At 33.4% G+C, this 12,182-nt stretch overlaps 1 pseudogene; it reads right to left on the bottom strand.

Annotated features, from left to right (window-relative positions):
* Positions 1–7,917: 7,917 nt before the first annotated feature.
* On the bottom strand, positions 7,918–11,070 carry LOC143629135 (ubiquitin C-terminal hydrolase 12-like; annotated as a pseudogene).
* Positions 11,071–12,182: the final 1,112 nt, after the last annotated feature.

Below are 12,182 nucleotides of genomic sequence, written 5' to 3'. Positions count from 1 at the left end.
ATGCATAATAAAACACCATGCCCTACTTCACATTAGCCGTGTTCACGGTTTGGTTCGAAACAGCGAAATTGACCAAACTAGTCCTATTTTAGTTTTCTTTCCAAACTTTTGTATGTCGGTTTCAACGGTTTCCCTTACGGTTTGACCCAAAAACCACGAAAACCCAGACCATGAACACTACTTCACACCATTTAATAAACGAGCCCGAGCTCAAGCTTAAAAATAAGCTCGTTTAATAAATGAGTCCGAGCCCGAGCCCGAGCTTTACTTATCGAGCTTGAGCCGGCTCCCGTGCCTAAACGAGCCTGTCATTTATATATTTTTTTTAAAAATATATATTTAATAGTTATTAATTAATAAATATTATGTTATGAAAAAATAAATAAAAATAACTAAATAATATATATTCTTCTATACATAAAATTATAATAGAAAAAAATATATAAAATAATTAAAATTAGATAAAAAAATAACTGAAAAATAGTAAACGACGGCTCGGGCTTCAAAATCCATTCACGAGCCGAGCTCGAGCTTAGAAAATAGAGCTCGAAACGACCCGAGCTCAAGCTCCAGCTCTGTGTAAGTTCAACGAGCCGAGCTAGTGCCTTGTCGAGCTCGGGCTCGGTTCAGCTCGTTTGCACCCCTAAGTCAATAAATAAGAATCCTACTTTGTCATCGAGCCACAAGAGATCAAAGTCAAAAAAACTAACACTTTACCTTCTAATTTGATGTAGGTTTTTGGTTCTCAAATTGCAAAAGAAGAGCACACCGTGACTAAAGATTGCATCCCCTAAACATCATTTTATATGAATACAGTTAACAATATTAGTAGAAATTATGCAAAATCTTAGTTATCAAAACCTATAAAATTGAATGAAACGCATGCCTGCTTACATCAAAATATTAGCAGAGGGTGTCAATTGTTTAGGGAAATTAGTTGAGCAACTTATGGAGCTTCGATTATGAGTGGAAAGAACGGCGCTATTAGGGTTTTATTTATAGAATTAGAATTTTAGCGGGAAAAAGGAATTATTTTGGAGGGATGGATATTTTTGGAGGGTTTTAATTTTGGGATGTTGTTTTTGTACGTATGTATATGGGTTGACAAAGTATATGTTGACAAAATAAAAACTTATCCATTTTGAGTAAATTAAGAAGATGAAGGTATCCACCATGACTAAAGATAAGACTTTTGTTTTTTTTTAATTAAAACCATTAGTTAAAATAGATCTTAATGAACAATAATATCTTAATGATTAAAACCATTGTTCAACTCTCTTAATATGTGTGATGATTGTTTATATCGGTTTGTAATTAGTCAAAATATATAGATCTTAACGAACAATAAGATGTCAATGTTGTATTAATGGACCTTATTGGGCTTAACAACTCTTAAATAACCTAATATGCCTTTGATGATGTCATATTAGAATTTAGAGAGCTGTATTGGGCTCGTAATGAATCATAAATATAATAGATCTTAACTGATAAGAGGTCATAGTTGTGTTCATGGACTATATTGGTCTTGATAGCTCTTGATGACCTATTATGTCACATTAGGTCTTAAAATGTTGTATTTGGTTGTAATGAGTCATGTTCGTTTTTATTGGGCAATAAAAGGTCATGCTTATATATTTTGTAGACCATACTGGATATTCATAATTCTTAATCTCCCATTAACGCCTTTACTACCATATTAGGTCTTAAAATGTTGTATGTGGTTAGAGTGAGTCATATTAGATCTAAAACAGCCATAGTTGTTTTAAAGGACTTTGTAGGGCCTTGATAACTTTTAGGGTCTGCTTGGTATGGAGTAATGGCATGGGTGATTGAATAGAATTCTAGAGAATATAATGAAGGAAGTAATGAAATGGATCATTACCATTCCATTAAAATGTTTGGTTAACATGTGGTAATGAAATGGGCTCGAAGCTATATAAGCTCTACAAATAGCAATTCTTATGAATTTATGACACTGTGTTATTTGGCAGGATAGAAAAATCCAGATGAAAAATACAAACGGTGGTGAGCGGTCTCTAGTGGTGGTGGTTGGATGTGAAAAATAATGGTGGTGGTGGTGGGTGGTGGCGGTGGTGATCAGGGAAATCGGGAGTGATGGTTGGTGGCGACGGGTGGATTAGTGATAAGTTGCAGGTGGTTGTGGGTGGTGGTGGCAGGTGGTGGGGGTGGTCGACGATGGGTGGGTGGTGGTGGGCGACGCTAGTAGGTGGTGGTGTGGGGTTTGATGATGATGGTCAGAAAATACTTTATCAAATTCATAGAAAAACAATCACTTTTAGACTCAAAACTTTTCCACTTTCAACTTGGTCAAAAAATTCTCTTTTTTCGTAGCATAACAAACCGATATTGACCAACCTACGGTTGCGTTCTGGTTGCAATGTGCCAGGTTAAAGCAACTACAAAGAAAGGGCTTGGATACCTTCATGTTTTAGACAAGGTAACCAACAGAGTCGTTAGATTTTCTTAATGAATGAAGTTCGAGCCACCATAATACATGGGGTCTTCAATTTCTTATATTTAATTACTATAGTATTTAATTATTAGCACTATTAAATGTATAGAAGTAATATATATTAAAAAAAACAATCATAATGTTACTTTATAAGCTACTTTAGCTCAAAAAAATACAAAAAAACTTGATATTTTATTTATAAAATAAACAAGTAACACTTGTGAAAATGTGGATTTTTTAGACAATTTGTTAAAAAAAATTATTAAGTAAACAAGTTACATTCTTTAATAAAAAAATAATAATTTAAAAATAAAACTTATTGATTTGTGGGGAAAACTGTCAGAATGTACTTATGTACCGAAAATTTCCAACAATTTGAATAAAAACATATTTTTTTATATTAAAAAAACAATTTACATTATTTAGTAATATAATAAATGAATTAATACATATAAAAATAGATTAGTGAGAAAATTGTCGGAAGTACGTACATGTTCAGACGATTTTCCAACTAATTATAAAAGAGTTATACTTTTCTTATTAAATAAATAAGTTACGTTTTTTAATAAGTATACAAATGATTTAAAAGAATAAAAATATAGTGTTGTGGGAAATTTGTAGACAATATAAACAAATAATGTTTTAAAATTATATAAATAAGCTAGCGTATTTAATAAATATGTTTGTGGGAAATTTGTCGGACATGCTATATATTCCGACGATTTTCCGACAATTTTAGAAGAAAAATAAATTTTAATTAATAAGTTGTAATATAAATTATTTGATTTTCATATTAATCGAATTATAAAACCAAAATTTATATTTGTGGGAAACTTGTGGGTAGATCGTTGAAAGTTACTTAAAGTTAGTCACAAAATAGCTACAAATAAATTTTTGTCAATACTTTGTTGGAAATTTGAAGGAAAATTTATTGTTTTTTTTTTGTTCTTGTTTTTGTCGGAAACTTGTGGTTAGCTTGTGGAAAATTTCATTTTCTAGAGAAACTTTTGTGGGAAATATAGATGTTTTTCTAGTAGTGATATGATGAAAGGATGAATTAAAGACGGAGATTTTATGGGGCTTTATCATCACTATAACTCATTGTTATTTTAGAGAGATGTATTGTGATTTCTTTCGAAATTACAAGTGAATTTGAAGCAAATTGGAATGTGTATTTATAGGGTTTTTTTTCCTTTAAAAAAATTAAATTTAAGAATATTTAATTATTTTTCATAGAGGTTAGGTTTTTTTATTATTTTTTGGGAGAATGGGGGGACGGTTGGTTTACAAATTAAATAAGTGATTTTTCATACTTTTTAATCTTGCCCACGTGGAGTCCTTGGCCAAGTCCTTCCATAACCGAAATTAATAGGACTATATACCACATCGTTGCCCCTTTTTTCACTCGTCCGTATGACACCATCTCACCACAAACCTCGTTACCCACACCGCGTTGTTGATCATTTATGCATGCGAGGACCAGCCTAATGAGTACGCCATTTTAGTTTTTTTTACTTTTCTTGTTTTGTTGAAATTTAATTTATATAAATGAAAGTGAGTACTTATAAGAAAAATGTGAAGTTTATATTTTTTTAAAGCATTTGTAATTTTATATCCGCTCTAAGGAATTCATGAACTTCTTAAACAAACTATAAACTATGTAAAAAAAACTAGTGTTTATAACACTGCAAAACATATAATTTCGTAATTTACAAAAGTTACAAATGGTCAAATTATTTGTTGTATTATCATCTAATCGTAATTATTATATACTCCCCCGGTCCCATATTAAGTGTCTTAGTTTGAATTTTCAAGTCTTTCTTTTGCAACTTTGACCGTAAATATTTTTATTCGTGTCATATAATACTTGATGAAAATTATATGAATTGATTGAGTTTTAAATGTATTTTACATTTATATAATTTTCATTAAGTATTATATGACACGAACAAAAATATTTACGGTCAAAGTTAAAGTTGCAAAAGAAAGACTTGGAAATTTTAACTAAGACACTTAAAATGGGACGGAGGGAGTATAACATTTTGGAAGTTTAAAGTCGCAAGACCATAGTCCACGTGGCGGCACCGGCTTTTGACAAATCATCTAACTTTTTTTTGTTTTTTTATTTCAGTTTCAGTATCGTAACAAACGTAACTGAAACCAAAGAAATTCAAATCGACTCTCCGTCATAATGCCGGGGTTTTATCAATCGTCGTTTTTTTTCTATTATACAACTGTAACAAACATCATTGGTCTACGTGGCTGCATCAGCTTGTGACGCATCATTGTATATTTTTTTAGTTAAGTATAGTAATGAACATAACCCAAATTGATTCATTTCACATGTACTCGCCGCTGTAACGCTCGAGGTACCACCAACATTTTGTTTTGTTTTTAGTTCCCATGTCGTAACGAACTTAACCGAAATCGACCCAATTTACGTCGACTTTACGCTGTAACGTCCGGGTTTTATGTTACATCCTAAAATTTCGTTTTAATAAAAGAAAGTCGCGTTTAGTTATTGGGCCTAAATAATTAATTAGTACTAATAAAGATCATGGGCTTGGATTAATCATGATGGATTAGAGGGAACGGGCCTTAGGTCCATGGGCCTTAAGAAGTATAAATACGTCCTTAAATCACCCTTAAACCCTAAACCCTCATTGTATCCATCTTATTCTCTAACACTCAAAACACACACACCACCACCACCACCTACACGGCGGCCGAGAGAGAGAGGGCGAGATCCAAGGCCGAACAACATGATTTTTGATAGATCGTTACTACACGAGATATATACTAGATCGATAGCTCGTGAGCAACCTAACCTAGATCAAACGAGCACGTAAAGGTATGTCGTTCACCTTAAAGTTTACGTTTTTATTAACGTTTAACCTTGAAACTAGGAGCGGAGATAGATCGGGTATAAACGAAACATAAAGTTGTAGACTTGATAGTAAACATGAGTATAATGAACCCGAAACTGGATATGACTCGATCGATGATCCCTTAAACCTAATATTGAACGTTTTCGAACTCAAAGGTCCAAACTTTACGTGTTTTCGGGTCAAATCATATCCAAAAACTACCATCGCGGGTTGGTTAAACACCATATCCATGGATTTCGTGTTAAACGGAGATGATTATTGGGGTTTTTGAATGAACAGAACCTGCTGCTGAGCAACTTCGCCTGCAAGCCAACTTCGCCTGCAAGCTAAGTTCGCTGCAGCCAAGTTCGCCAGCAGGCAACTTCGCCTGTAGGTTAAGTACGCCAAAGGTTTAACTTCGCCAAGTTAAATTCGCCACTGGTTAAGTTCGCTACACATATAACTTCGCTGGTCTTAAGTTCGCCTAAGTCAAGTTCGCCAAGCTTAACTTCGTTGATGTTAAGTTCGCCTAAGTCAAGTTCTCCAGGCTTAACTTCGCTGATGTTAAGTTCGTTTAAGTTAAGTTCGGTAACGAATCGGATAGCGAACCAGACTTAAATCATCATGAGAAATGAGTTAACGAATTAGGAAATAAATTAAAATCCTAGCTCGACCCCAGCCAGGGGCCTGCCCCTTGGACCCTGCTAGGGGCTGCCCCGTTGCCAGGGGCGCTGCCCCTGACCCCCTTTCGTTGTGGGTAATAACTAAGACTAGAAAGATGATATGAGTAGAGATAGTTAATTGATACGTGTAATTACTATACAGTCAGCCGAGCACAACTGAAGAAAGTGATTACTATTAAAGGCGAACGTAACCGCATTCAGGTGAGTTTCTAGCCCCATTTCCTTGTTATGTTTTCGGGGCTGTGTGCATACTCGATGTGATAGTTAATACACTTACCTTAACTGGTAAGTGTATGCCTTATATGGTTATATGTTATGTATGTATGTCTTAAATATGAATGAAAGCTTGTCAGTACGTGAACGATCTTCGGATATTACACGTGCTAACAAAGTAGGTATGTTTATGATAGATGAATGTGTATGATAGATATACGTACAATATATGAATATGTATGTGCGTTTAAAGAAAGTATGTATGTTATGGGTATGTAAAGGAAGTATGTACGAAGATGAAGAAAGAGGGACCAGACCCTAATAATATCTGAGATAGAGAAGGAGGGACCAGACCCTTTATAATATCTGAGATAGAGAAGTAAAAAGGGACCAGACCCTAATAATATCTGAGATAGATAAGAAAGGACCAGACCCTAAAATATCTGAGATAGACAAAGGAAAGATGGACCAGACCCTAATAATATCTGAGATAGAACGGACAGTAACTATATAATATGAAAGTAATAAAGTATGAATGTATGTATGAAATTATGTAACGAACGTAAAATAGTAAAGTCATTATTATGTATCTTCGGATGCATGATTGAAGGTAAGTGTATGTATTATATGATATGTGATTAACTAGAACTCACTCAGCGTAGCTGACTTTTAGTATGTACGCAGGTGAGTAGATTGAGGCAGTTCGCTTGAGGGGACACGTGGCATTGAATAAGAGGCTGGCATCAGAAGACTCAAGACGTGTTATGTTTTAATTACTTTGTTTTTGAAAGACAAGTTGTTTGTTTAAGTCAAGATTTGGATTATTAAGAAATGTTTTATGGAAGTTTTAATGTTCCGCGTAAAGTTTTAATTAACTCTGATATTTGAACTATGTTCATGAGTAAATCCAACACCAAAGTAGGGCTACCGGGGCCTTACATTTTATCAACCCAATGAACTTTGTTTTAAATGAATTTTTTTGGTATAATAAGTTATGCGAGTATTCTAGGCGTTTTCTAATTTAATCTTTAGGTTTAGTATTAATTTCATAACGAAGTTAGCCGATACCAACCAAATTTATGTTGATTTGATCATAAGTTGTATTTGTTTTTCTTTAATATGTTAATTTTTTTATATTATATGTTATACCAATATCACTATTGTTTTCTACATTGACGGATTAATATTTTCAGTTTAGTGTAGATATGATAATTAACATTTAACAACCGAGTGCCCGTTAATGTACCACCGCAATCATAAAGAACTTCTACCAGCCGAATTCACGTTAATATACCGCCGCATCGCGACGGGTACAAACCTAGTTTATTATATTTTTTGATTAATAAATTTGTTCATCCATCACATAATTAATATGGTCTACTTCAAATGAATATAGATTTCTCTTTGAAAAAACTTGTCTGAGGTGTTTTACCCGACCGTTTTGACCCATGTTGCCACCTTTTAAATTTTAATGTGTTTAAACATGAAAAGAAAAACAAAAAGAAAATCACAACTATATGAAGGAAACATAACTAAGGAACATAAACAAAGCAACTATTTTTTTTATGAAATAATCTGAAACTATGGAGGAAACATAAATAAGAAATTTAACGATTTCCATATGTGGGCTTGCACAACCAGAAAGCAGAAACATTGATCATACATCGTCAACGAACTTCCATCAATTTCCCGCCTTATGACCTTTTCTATAACGTTCGTATTGGGAAACCTGGTCAACACCGCGCTGGACAGCCTACAACCAAAATTTTCAATATTCAAAAGTCAAAAACTTGTTAATAAAAAATATATATAAGAAAGTAAATTGCTAAGTAATAATAAGTATTCATACATTCAAAAGATCTGTCATTTTTCCAGTCCCACCATGCGGCACGCCTCCAAACACAGGTGGCGGTTGGAAATGTTGAACCGGGTGTCGGGTTTGCAACGGTTCAACAAAAAGAGGCTCATTCATATCACCAAACTGAGAGCTAGATGGAAAATAAGATGGTTGACTTATAGACCCGTTTGGTGGGTAAACTGCCAATGGCCGAACCGAGTGCACCTGCTTGCTTAGCGAGGCCCGCAAATGAGGTGCTGGTTGGTTTCTGGATATACTGTTTGGGACCGTGTGGGATAACCCATAGTTGGTTTTAGGTGGCGGCGGGGCTGTATCCACAGGGCCGGGCCTTTTACTCGAAGGTGTTCGGCCATATCCATCTCATCCACATTACAAAATATGTTAGCCGTCTCACTTTCACGTATATACACAAGCATGTATAATAATCTACCTGTCTCAAATAAAACATTAATTCATGAATTATATATAAGTTTAAGTGAAGTGCATGCTAATAAATCACTTATATCATCCACCAAATCACCTCCTCGCCTCCATATTGTTCAAACAATGCTCTCTTCATATCTGTGTCGATCACGCGTTCATCATCAAATTTAAACCTACAAGACATTAACTTCAGCCAACGCATTAAATAAAAATGTGATAGATTGTGTGTGTGTGTTTGTGTTTGTGCATATGCCTTTGCATTTATATCTGTATGTATTATTGGAAGTATTAAACTAAAGTTATAGCTTAATGTCAAGTGTTAATATTGTAACCATGTAATCAGTCGTATCCAAACGTTGCGTTGGTTTCGAACAACATCTGGTTTATATTGTAAACAAATAGGATGAAATTAGTGAAATCAAGATTCAAAATTTGTGTGTTAATTTGTTCAATCATGTATGCAGTTATTATATATGTATGAATGAATGAACGTATTTTTAGATCGAAAACCTAAGAGATCAGTAGTAGCTGTCAAACACATGATATTTCATACCATTGATCAGAGAGCGTCGGCCAGATATAGGCAACAGAATGTCCATCATGTACATCCCCACTGTGAGCCAAAACACTGGAAAAATAACATAGAACTGAATTACTGAATATTCAGACAAAAAAATAAAAGCCAACTTATTCAGAAAAGTTAGCATAGTTATGGCTTTATTTCCATAATTAAAATAATAATCATTTTGGCTTGCTTTCAGCTAACTGTTTCTAGAACTAAAATAACTAGTTACTATGTTATGAAATATATCTTATGACTAATTATTCATGAAAGTTACTATAATGAGCTCGCGGTGCAAAATACTCAACTAAATTATGATACCTGTGATGAGTGTAAAGATTGCGAACACTTCTGTCTGCCAGAGGTGATAAATACTTTCCATCCACTATATCAACATCAAGTTGCAAGGGGAATCTATAATCGTCTTTTGTCTGTCCAATTGAATAATTTCACAATAAAAAGTCCAAATAAGGTATTGTTGTAAGAATCAACAAAACGTATTCGAAAGTATATCAAACCGTGGCCTTCACATGAACTGAACCATGTCATAAGGGTCAAAGTTACTGACCTTCACCATTGTATCTTCCATGGAATCATCGTATCTGAAACGTTTTAACTCCAGTACTAGAACAGGGGGGAAATCGATGAACAGATCCTGTGAAGAACAACACATGATTGAATTGTAGAAGCCCAAATGTTTAAATAGCAAAATATGTAAATTTATAACAAAATTCAAGTAATGATTCTGACCTGATCATATTTATTAATATCAGCTTCGGGTTGCTCTACTTCTACATATTTGTCAAAAGAATCATACACGGTGCGACAACCTTCGACATCAAGCTGAAGTTCTGACACAAGATATATATGTGTTAATAAAATAACTACCATCAACATATATAAAACAAGTTTATTCTTACAAATGTTAATGTACTTACAAGTAAAAGTTTCCGTTCTTGTTGATCTGGTGTCGACATTTGTGTAATCGACATATCTCATAGTATGTCCTTCAAACAATTGTTGAATTGCACCCTCTACAACAGTACCCTATGCCAGTGTATAACCACAAGTATACATAACTACATAATCAGGCAATAATAAAAAATTAACAGAATTCATGTTCGATAGCGGAAATAGGCATACCTTCATTTTTTTCTTGAAGTTTCTTAAAGAGAACCATGATGCATTCTTGAGCATCATTTTTCTTAAAGCATTCATGTGTATCCTGACTGAAAGACTTGGTCAGCTCTTCGGTGGCGACACTAATATCACTGTACTGAAGGTTATATCATTCCCAGTTCTTGGCATATAAAAGACAGCCTGATTGTCGAATATTATACGTTTAGTGAGCATCAATTGTTGAGGTAAAAACTAAAAAGTGATATCACCAACCTTTCGAAAGTAAGGTATATGGTATAAGGTTTGTAGGAGAGAATGCACATAGCAAGTAGATCCTAGACTTTTAAGGCCAACACAACCGGTTTCCATTTTTGAGCGAACTGACAGCCTTACTGTAACATCAGCTTCAATTACACATTTATCATTGATAATATAACCTCTGCCATCGTCATACAGCTCACTAGTGGCATAAACCAGCTATGACCCCAATCATTATCTCGATAACTAAACTCATGATGTTGTGTATCTGTAGGATCGAACGCGGAGATTACGACACTAGGACTTCTAACTTGAACTAGACCACATATGCTTTAACGATTAACATTTTAAGGAACGTACAAAAGAAAAAACAACAAAATAGCATGTCCGCGCATGGTTAAAGAGTATGGATTAATGTTCTGGGCTGTTGAGCACATCTACTCAAGGAGCCTTACCATGCATACCAAAATTTATCTACAATATATCCACAACTGATTTATCAAGATGGAAGGTAAAACTGATCATCAAAATGATCAAATTTGCCTTTTTACTTAATAACAGGAGAGCAATTAACTATAGAGACTATTGCAATAATGGGTTTTATCTCACTGCATTGTCGTGCCTTAAAGCGAGTGTTCATGGGTGTTGGCCTTAGGTGAGGGCTTCCCCGGATCGGAAGTTAAAGGTTACATTTTCATATTATAAGGGATGTCATAAATTACAAGTGGCGAAAACTTTTTTAATGTCCCAAAGCGGTTGTGATATGCCACCCCTTGAGATTGAATGCAAGTTAATGAACATAAGCAAATGTAATTGCTTTTCATGTACAAATATATATATATATATATATATATATATATATATATATATATATATATATGTAGGATCAGAATCACCTTTTTGAAATTAAGAACTATGAGAACCATTTTGGACCACAAAAAACCAAAAAATAAAAAAAATCATAAAATAAAAAAAACACAAAAATCAAAAAAGTAAAAAAACCAAAATTCTTATTTTATCATCCCGGTTTCATAAAAAAAATAAAAAATAAAAAAACTCGATTTAGCTAAATTATATACACATATGTATAATGTATACATATATGTACATTTACATGTTTTTTTGTAAACATGTGTATAATTTAAGATAAATGATACTGTATATATGTGTATATTACGTAACTAAAGATTATATAAAATTATACATATGTATATAATACGAGTTTTTTTTTATTTTTTTCTAATTTTTTTTATTTTTTTAATAAAACCGGAATGAAATATAAGAATTTTAGTGTGATAGAAAAATGATTAATTGCTAGACATATAGCAAGTGATGACCTTAAAATTATAAGAAATTAACGTTAATGCACTCAGATATAGGAACAGAAAATCTATTCATATGCAATAATCTTTTCGGAAACATTAGATGCAAGAAAAGCACATTAATATTCTGTATATTTTTCTTAGGATCATAATGAGAACTCTAATTGTGCATAGACGGACTAACAACTAGTCCCAAGTGGTGACATGATTCAACATGTCTAACAAGTAATGGTAAATACGCTTCATAATAATAAAGGTTAAAATTACCATGTGTATTCACCGCATGCTTGTTATACTGCTATGAACAATCAACATGTTATAATTGACTGATATTCCAATCTCCATTTCCCTACATATTGAAGATTAAAAGTAAGCATGCCATTTCATAACAAAATTGGAAGATA

This window comes from Bidens hawaiensis, unplaced genomic scaffold, assembly GCF_021521415.1.
Source record: "Bidens hawaiensis isolate Kalapana, Puna unplaced genomic scaffold, B.hawaiensis_p1.1 tig00005162_1, whole genome shotgun sequence".
NCBI lineage: Eukaryota > Viridiplantae > Streptophyta > Magnoliopsida > Asterales > Asteraceae > Bidens > Bidens hawaiensis.
This window is presented reverse-complemented; position numbering and strand designations above follow the sequence as displayed.